We start from the raw sequence: 9,630 nt of genomic DNA, 5'->3' as shown, positions 1-9,630 counted from the left end.
CTTTCTCTACATGGTTCTATCAAATCAAATACATTTTGTTAAATAAAGTTTAAAGTCTTATGTATTTTTAATGGGCGTGGCAAGGCTGAAGTGAGTTCACATTTAGTGCAATGAGAGATTTGTACTATATACATGGTTTTGCAATAACTATATATTGGTTATTAAAATGCTAATGTCACATTGTTGCTACTGTCAGGCTCAAATGTAAGCAGCTCTGACTGCAGTTACCTTGGGGAAAAAAAGCTAGATGGTTTGACAGAGATGCTGGCAAATTTCCTTTAACAATATAGACTTTCTAAAAGCTTTGATCTTTATGAACTCATTGATCTGCTATGCAGAATGTTTACACATTTAGGTCTGATTTTTTTAATCTCACTTACCCCGTGTACATTTGGGATAACTTTATTTGAAGTACTTGTGTGTAAAATCGGTGGGAGATGAGATCAGACTTTGTGTGTGCATTCATGAAAAACACCAAAGGAGATGGTGTGACAGATGAGGAAATGAAGAGGTTTATAGTACAGAATGAAAAACAGTACCATGGGTTTTGTTACTGAAATTGATGCTGCCATTCAGTTCAGCGGCTTTTCACAGAATTTTTGAGTGAAGGGAATGGTTAAAAGAGAACCATTTAGTGGTTCATGTGAGTTGACTAAAGCTTGTGTTTTGCAACTTTCTGGCATCTTTCTGACACTTCTTGACAATATGCCCAGCTCATAGTTTCCTGTTCAGACTTCCTGAAAGTGCCGTTCCTAGAGGATTCAAAAACTAACTGATTCAGCGTAACAAAAGTATAAGACAAGAACTTTCCCTTTTGTCGTCGCTCTTTCACAAACAGCGGTAATTAATAGCAAGATAAAAACATACTAGCAACTGTCCTGTATGTATATTTTAATATAGTGTAAAAACTGGATATAAAAGCTTTGGGGGAGGAAAAAGATGGAGAACTGAAGTGCTGCTTGTTGAAAGTGTTTTCTTAATTTTCTTCATATACAGGTTTTTAAAAGGCCAGCTACAGCTCAGAATTCTTCCTTTGGAGGATCACCTATAAGACAGAAGTGGAGGTGCCGTTCCCAATTTACATGTGAAGTAAGATAGTTAAAGTCAAATGTTTATTGGACTATGTGATCTTTTCTCTGGATTTAATGTTGTCATTAGCTTTTCTATGTTGTGCAGTAAAATGACTAAATTTTATGAGAAGTTCTGACTGGCTTTAAGGGCTAAACCAAAGCCCACTGAGATTTCAATGGTGTCCTAGACTTTAGATCAGGCCCTCAAAAGGTATCTATCTGCCACTGATTTCTCATTACTTCCAGGCATTGTAACAAATGTTTACAGTTGTTTGTGAGTATAAATTAAGCTAATGCATGCATTGCATTTCAGGAAAGTTTGAATAAAGATAATCTATACCCTGCGTATCTATAGTTTATTAATAGTTACGAAAATTGAGAACTGTAGAACACTAAGTCCTCCCTGAGCACTCAGTAACTGCAGTTTGTAGGAAGCTGTGGACAATGACTCCCCTAGTCAGGGAAAAGGTCAGCCTGTGGTGGTATGCCAAAAAAGTCCCTGCGTCATAGGGAATTGCAACACTCCGAGATGAGAGGAATGCTCACACAAATGAGCTCCAGACCTCCCACTCTGTCTTGAGTCTTATTTTAGATCGGTCACAGTTTTCTTTCTTGTACAACTGTGGCCAAGCAATCCATAAGAGTTTCTAAGGCTGTTGTACAAGAACAGGTCATGAGCAATTTGGCAAAATGGCTATTGGAGGCATTCTAATCAGTCTTCTAATCAGAAAACAAAGGTAGTTGGGGTTAAAACCAGTCCATTGAACGAGGCCTCCTCATCAGCCAGCTCATATAGCTCAGCAATTTTTTGATGCTAGTGTTGCTTTCAAGCCCACTCAGTTATAAATATTAATATGTATGTATAGTGATTTGACCTGAGTTAGAGACAGGTATGAAGGCATTTTATGGAATTCGTATAATGAGTCTGTTTATGGAACACACAAGAATATATATATTTTTTGGTTTAATACATTCACAAAATAGGTCTTCCTCTCACATGCATGTACACGAACCATCTGTCTAAGCTACTTATGGCCCCATCACGGTAGTATCTGAGCACCTAACCATCTTTAATGGATTTATCCTCACAACTGCCCCGTGAGGTAGGGAGCTGCTGCTATCCCTACTTTACAGATGGGGAACTGAGGAACACTGAAACTAAGGGACAGAATTTAAAATTCTGAATTTAAATGGTATTTAGGCACCTACTGGAATTTTCAAAAGCACCATCGTGTCTAACTTCAGTTGCAAGCCCAGACTAACACCCTAGCTACTGGACCACGCTTCCTCTCCGAGGAAGTGATTAAGATGATTGAGTGGGTTTTACATTCCCATAAAATATATTTTAGAATCTAAGAGGTAGGTAGACCAAAACATAAGCTTGAATTAATGCTGTGGGAAAAGACTTTAGTTAGTTCTTTAAGTCTGTCTGTCTTAGAAATTCTACGACAAGTGCTTCTGCCTGTTATGAAATGTTGTTCCTGTTTCAATCGTATGAAATAACTCTGAAATGACAAAAGACAATTGTATAAACCAGCGCACAAGTAAGGGGCCAAAGCTGACTTACTCCAGTTACAACAGTGTCACACTAGGGTGAACTTGTGTATTTTCATGAGCTGAAAAAGAGTCTGACACTAGAGAGACAAGTTGGGTGGGTAATCTGTTTTTATTCTGTTGGTGAGAGAGACAGAAGTTGGTCCAATAAAAGACCTCACCTACCTTCTCAATCTCTCTCTCCCATCTTGGGACCTACATAGCTACAATAATACTGCATCTTACACTAGATTCAGTTTCAGAAGTGTTTTCATTTTTCCAGCTCTGTTTTTAAACCTGTGTTGGCATCCTTTCGTCTGCAAGAGACGGTGGAAATTGCAGCTTATGATGTAGATGGTTTGCAATGTCTCATGTGACTGAATGGGCCAATCCGAGGCTTGCACTATCTTTGGCAGTTATGCAAATGTCTGTATCTTGATTGGGAACTGCTTGCTTCCTACGGGCTCTTCTCTCTTCAAGCTGTAGGAGCCAGCTCCTGTCATGGACTTTGATACGCTGATGAAGACGATGGCACCACTTGTTATGATCACTTGCCAAGATTTCCCATTGGTCAGGATCAATTCCAAATTCCTTTTGCTAGGGGATGTGGTCCAGGCCAATTCACCCTGAAGTCATTTTGACTTTAACAGGAGTTGGATTGGGCCTAGGTCACAAACTGACTATTTAAAGTTGCCCAGAACCTGATTTTTGTTGTTGTTTGCTTGTAGTGGCAGTTGATCATTTCAGGAAACCTGGACCTTGAGATGTCAGAATTGTGTATTTTGCTTCATGGATCAGGAGGACATTTGGGGCCAATGTATTTGTGCATATTTAAGCAATGCATATACTTGATCTATGGGAGTCTGGAAGAAAGAGCATAAACCTCTCTGCACAACTTTTGTTTTCCCACTTGCTTCTGCCCTACATCAACTATTTGGACTGAGCAGGGATGGCAATACTTTAAACAAGCTTTACTTCACAAAGGGTTCATGAGTGTAGTAAACTCAGGTGGCCCTTAGGGTCTGAGATGCTGCCTTTTTCTAAGTTCAGAATCTTTCTTTAAAAAAAAAAAAAGAAATGTAAACAATAAGAGGTTGAAGTCATCTAGGGACATGGGCCCAAATCATCAAAGGTGATTAGGCACCTAATTCCATTGATTTTACTGGGAGGTGGGTGCCTAAATACCATTTGAGGATCTGGGCCAGGATGACTAACACTGTTGTAACAAACAGGGTTAATTAAAGGTTCTGAAAAAAACTTAGGTAATTTGCTCACTTCCTACAGAATCCTTTTTTATATTCTTACAACCTGTCATTGTGATGGTCACTCACATACTTGCTCCGGGTTATTCACCTAAACTAAGTGTGAGTTGTTCACTTCTTTGGAAATGGACCAACAGATAAGCAGATAGTGGAGGCTATGTAGCTATATTGGGAAGCAAAGCTGGAGATCCAAGATGATACTGGACTATGGACCAAATACTGCTGGCCCTACTTATCAATAGGACTGTTCACAGGAGCAAGGCAAACAAGATTTGGTCCTACATCTGCAGTTCCTTCCTAGGCTAGTAAAAGGCTGAGCATTGTAAACTCACTGAGACTGATTGTCTTTTCATTTATACTGTTGGAAATTGGCAGTAATTCTACTGAAGTCAGTTAATTAACCTAGTGTATAAAAGAGAGGGAGGAATCAAGACTACTATATCTGACAGTGCAGGGGTGAAATGTGAGGTCTATTACTTATCAACATGTCCTTGATAAAATAGAGTTTAATCAAAAGGAGGAGGAGGCTGAATCTATTTCCCAGGGTAGTTGTTACAGAACCAATGTGGAGACTGGGAAATAAAATGGAAAAATTCCAAGTATGAATAAGGAATGAACTTCAAGTGCATGCTGTATAACAGGAAATTCCCAATCTGAAGACTAAATTTAAGAGCTTTTATTATTTTCCCATCTCTATCAGCCCTCAGCTAAGAAGAGATGAAAAGTTAGGAAAACTTGCTTAAATGTTAGCAAAATGAGGGAGAGGAGCTGAATTTAAACAGCATCATCCCTTCTTTCCCTCTGGTTCTTCTGAAACTTCTCTGGACAAATGCTACAAATTTGGGTTCTTGTTTAGTGGGCATCATTGAGCAATGAAGGCCATGGCTGGGGGAGATCCACTCTACATTGAATTGTGCCCCAGCAAATATCTACAAGACTTAATGCTAAACCTTTGGGGAAGTAAGGACAGAAGTGGAAGGGGCCAGATGAGGTGGAGCTATGCTGCTAGAGGAGAGGGAGAAGATGAAGTTTGGCCACCTGCATGGACATTCTATGCATCCATGGTGCTCTGTGATATCTGGCCTCCTGCCCACAAAATGGGAAGGTAAATCCAGCTCCCCTGCCTGCATGAGACCTGAAAACTCTGCACATGGAAACTCATATGATTTTTTTTTAATAGCTTTGGCCCTTCTTTTAGTTTTTCTGTGTGGGGAGAAGGCAATGAGGCAGTATCTGGCGTCGATTCCAGATGAATGTTTGTTGTTTGTTTGTTTTTTGGGTACAGATGCATGGTCAGTGGCTAGGCAGATTCACTGGCCAAAACCACCTGGGTTGGGATGTTCAGTGGCCTCAGCCCCTGCCCATGGCTGTAATGCCTGCTATGAAGCACCAGCATGAGCACTCCAAGGCAGCAAAGGCAAGAGTCAATCAGTCCTGGGGGAACACCCATTAGTATTAGTTGAACTTTGCATGGATTGAGAGGATTTGGTCCAAAGAATGTTAAGGTGGTAAAGAATAGTAATAAATAAGCAAATGTACAGTGAAAACTGACCTATATTAGCAAGATGCAGTACGTCTAATTAAACAAGTGTTTTATCTAGAGAGACACCCAGATATTGGAGGTGAGACTTAAACTGAGTCTTTAGTTAGCTTGGATTGTAAAATAATCTCTCAACCTGTTCTATTGTTAATCATTTCCTTTATATTAAGTAACTTTAAAAAAAATCCAGTTTTGTAACAATATACTGTAGTTACACAACGGTTTACACAATTCATTTAAAAAGTTTGGTAACTGTATAATGTCATTTCTATGATTATATCGCATCTTTCTATAAAGTCATCTTGTACTGTTATCAAATGCATCCGATGAAGTGAGCTGTAGCTCACGAAAGCTTATGCTCAAATAAATTGGTTAGTCTCTAAGGTGCCACAAGTCCTCCTTTTGCTTTTTGAGAATACAGACTAACACGGCTGTTACTCTGAAACCTTAGTTACTTTAATACATTTAATCTCCTGATTAAAAAGCAGCTACATATAGTGTTGAAAGATGATGGGTCCCTGTGGAATTCTAATGGGTGTTTATAAAACAATAAGGCCTGATTTTGATCTCGTTTGCACCACTGCAACCCCACTGATTTCTATGGAGTTGCTCCTGATTTACTGAAAGTGAGAGGAGACTCAGGCTGGATATGTTTTGAAGTGTCCTTTGCTTGTCCTGTATTATGAATTCTTGCAACTTATACAGCCAGTCAGAGGAAAGCAGTACTTTTCCAGAGCCTCTTATCTTTGTTCTGCACCTGTTCAATATTAAGTCCAGAGTTACTGGCATTTAAGGCCTGATCCAAAGCCACTGTAGTAAAATGGAGTCTGTCCATCGGGTTCAGTGGTTTTTAGTTTTTTATCAAGGAATTGCCGTAATAAACCCTGGTAATGCTCCAAACTGAATAGATGAAGTTTGTGGAAAAGTAGTCGCTACAAACCTATCAGCGTTGTTTGGACCACTGTCTGGAAAGCACTAGCTATTGATCCAATTTAGAAATGTCCTATAGATACTTTTATTTTGCTCCAATTTTGAAATTATCCGGTGCACTATTATTAAAAGTATTTGGAAAATGTCAGTCTATGCACTTCGAAGAGTTCATCCCTACGTAGTTCTATCCTCAGGAAAACTATATATTTTTTTTTGGCCTAGTCTTGAAAACTCTGACTTCAATCATTTGAATAAATGAGACCACTTGCATTAGTTAGAGTTTGAGATTTGAGACTGGGACTTCTGGGAACTGGGTGCATAACTTCTGTAGGTTCTTTGAAAATGTGAGAGGCCAAAGCTCTTGGTTAGAGACAAGATTGGAAGCAAGGAGATCTGGTTTTCATTTCTGGCTCCTCCACAGACTTTGTTAAGTAATTTAAGCTTCCTGTGTCTCTGTTAAAGACACAGCGGTAAAGTTTAAGTCATTCATGCTTTTAAAGCGTTTTGAGATCCTCTGGTGGAAGGCACCAAGAAAGTGCAAAATATTGCTTGTTATAGACAGTGGGTACATTTCATTTTTAAAGTACAACTTTTGATTTAGGAGTTCAATTCTGCAAGCTCTGGATGCATTCCTCAAACTATTAATAACTTCAATACTACTTCCATGTACTTAGGGATGCAGGATACAGATTTTAGAAAGTAATATTCAATGTACCAGCATTGCTCTTCTAGAGTGAAATTCATCCCTGTGCAAAGTATATTTATTTATTTGTGTTACCATCTAGGAGCCCTAGTGATGGACCAGGACCCCATTGTGCTAGGTGACAAAAGAATGTCCCTGCTCCAAATTGCTTACCCTCTTGGGGGGAAATCCTACTGAAGCCCAGTAGAATTAAAAAATGTAAAATACAATATAAGTAGTCTTAGAAGGGTTAGGTTTTAATGAGGAAGGCCCCAATCCTGGAAAGATTTATACATAGGATTAACTTTACTCATCATGAACAGTCCCACTGAAGTCAGTATAATTCTAGCCCCATTGAAGTCAATGGCAAAATTCCCATTGACTTCAGTGGGGCAAGGATTTCACCCAGTGTGACTACTCACAATATAAAGTTAAGCACATTTGTAAATCTGTAGGATTTGGGCTTATATGGTGGCGTTCATCTAGTTTTTTGCTCCACTTACTTCTCCAAAACTAATTTTACAGATACAGAAAGAAAAAGTTGTTATATAGTGCACTTGTAATATGTGCAGTCGGTTTGAACTAGCAATCCATATACAATATTATGACATTTTATTTCTGTACCTGTTATAAACTGACTTGTATGTTTATAAAATTAAAGTAAATAATTAGTGTCTTAGCTTTATTACATTTCCTGGTACTGCAATAACTTTCATTGATTAAAAACAAAGCAAATATTGTTTGTCAAGTTTTATAAACAATAAAAATTAAATCTTTCCAAGTCTAAGAATAAATAAATAAAAATAAAATCTGATATCTAAATATTTCAGGGCTGCAGTTTAAAGCAGAATTTATTACAGTGAGCCAGATGGAGAAAACATTATCCTAATCCAGTCACATTAGCATGGTCGTTAGATAAATAATGTTGTAGTTCCTGGCTAGGAAATCCTGTGCATTAAGTCTTTTAATGAGTTAAGGAACACATGGAAAAACCTCTCAATTTATTATGTGTGTCATTCCTTCCAAGCAGCCTTTCAATTAAGATGACTCAAAGTTCTCCCGCTTTCATTTATCTTACTTAGCTCAGATGGTAAAAACAAGTCAGCATAATTATCTCATATAGCTAGAGCAGGATCTGCTTTCCTCCTTGTTGCTAGGACTGGGGAAATTAAGGTCAATTAAAGTACAATGCCTTGTACCAATCCACTTCTTTATTATTAAGACATATACATGTTAGAAATTCTTGTTTTCATTTTGTGTGTGTACCAGCTTAGGTCCTGATCCTACAAAAAGACCTGCCTGCATAGAGTTCAAATCTATTGGAATGGCAGGGTTTTGTGCAGAGTAAGATGGTTATGGTGTCTGTCAGGGGGCAGGGACCAGAACAGCAAGGTTCCCCTCTCCTTCCCAGAGAGAGAAAAAGATGTCTGTCACAGTTTCATCGTAACAAGGAGGTCAGACCACTAAGAAATGGACTGACACCACCATTGTAACCATATTTGCTAAATATATCTGAGGTATTGTTTGGAATTGAGCAGTTATGCACTATTTTTTCTAAATTAGTCACCTTAAAGGTGATCTGAAAATGGAAAATTATCCCTGTGCCCTTTTTGCTTGTACATGATGTGCAAGCAAAAGCTCTTGAATGGAAAGTCAGGGCCTCTCTATCTCTCCTTGACATTTTCAAGGAATAGCAGATGACTCATCCCTGCTTTCCCAGTTGTTCACTGGACCACGGTGACCTGCCCCTACCCTGGCTTCTTTGCCATATTGTAAGGATCAGATAAGTATTTAGGAGTTGGTTTAAAACCATTCTTAGCTGTTACTTTCTTTTCTAGCCCAGCATTCACAGTAATTATAGTTTGTGGTTGTGACACCAACGGTTTGGTCTCACTTTTTCTGCATTACCAACCCCCCACCTCCAAAAAACTTCAACATTTATTAAACATCAAAAAGGAGGAAAAACCACTTTGCTAAATTAAGGTTTACTGAACTTAAAATTAATCTCCCTTTATACCCTTTCCCTTAAAAAAAAAAAAAAACTCCATATAAAAGAAAGAAAGTCCTTGCTTGAAAGACTTTCTGATGGCTTGCAAATTCTCTCGTTCAGAGGGTAAATTTAAGGTGGTAGCTCTTAGGTTTTGGGGTTAAAGTCTAGCTCTTAAGACAAAAGGAGACAAACATAATGGGGAGAAAAAAAGTATAGCAAAACCTAAGGAGCCACATTCAACACTAAATTAGTCAAGATTTACAGTGGTGTAATTCCACATCTCTACTGGTTATATCAGCATAAGACTGGTGTAACACAATTGCCAGTTCACATCTGTCTTTAATGCTGGTCGTTCTCTTGCTGAAAGATATCCGCATACAGACATGCAAACTTTTACCAGAGTTGTGCTGTAAGGCAGTGGGTGAGATTCTGTGTAGAGGCCCTGGGAAAACGGAAACTGTGGAGGCTTTGAGCTATCTCTGCATTCTCCAAATCCCGGTCTGGGGGCGGGAGAGATTATTCACAAATTAAGGTCACATTGGCTACTTTTCAGTAGCCTGATGCTCACCACCAATTTGTATGTGTAAGTGGGGGAATGGTCCCAGTATTGTGGGGGACTTTCC

The 9,630-nt window shown here is 38.8% G+C and overlaps 1 protein-coding gene across 3 annotated transcripts in view; it reads left to right on the top strand.

Moving 5' to 3' along the window:
- The first annotated feature begins 744 nt into the window (after window positions 1–744).
- Window positions 745–9,630, top strand: part of LOC125639791 (interleukin-1 receptor type 1) — an 80,686-nt gene continuing 71,800 nt past the window's right edge. For 2 of the 3 annotated variants that reach the window (XM_048857493.2, XM_075130413.1), the window contains exons 1-2: window positions 745–840; window positions 997–1,089. The gene's annotated coding sequence lies outside the window, so the exon portion shown is untranslated. Of the gene's footprint in view, window positions 881–996; window positions 1,090–9,630 lie in introns of all 3 variants that reach the window. The other variant, XM_048857499.2, reaches the window with a different exon arrangement.

Source organism: Caretta caretta, chromosome 1, assembly GCF_965140235.1.
Source record: "Caretta caretta isolate rCarCar2 chromosome 1, rCarCar1.hap1, whole genome shotgun sequence".
Classification (NCBI taxonomy): domain Eukaryota; kingdom Metazoa; phylum Chordata; order Testudines; family Cheloniidae; genus Caretta; species Caretta caretta.
The sequence above is the reverse complement of the archived record's forward strand: the minus strand, read 5'-3'. Positions and strand labels throughout refer to the sequence as shown.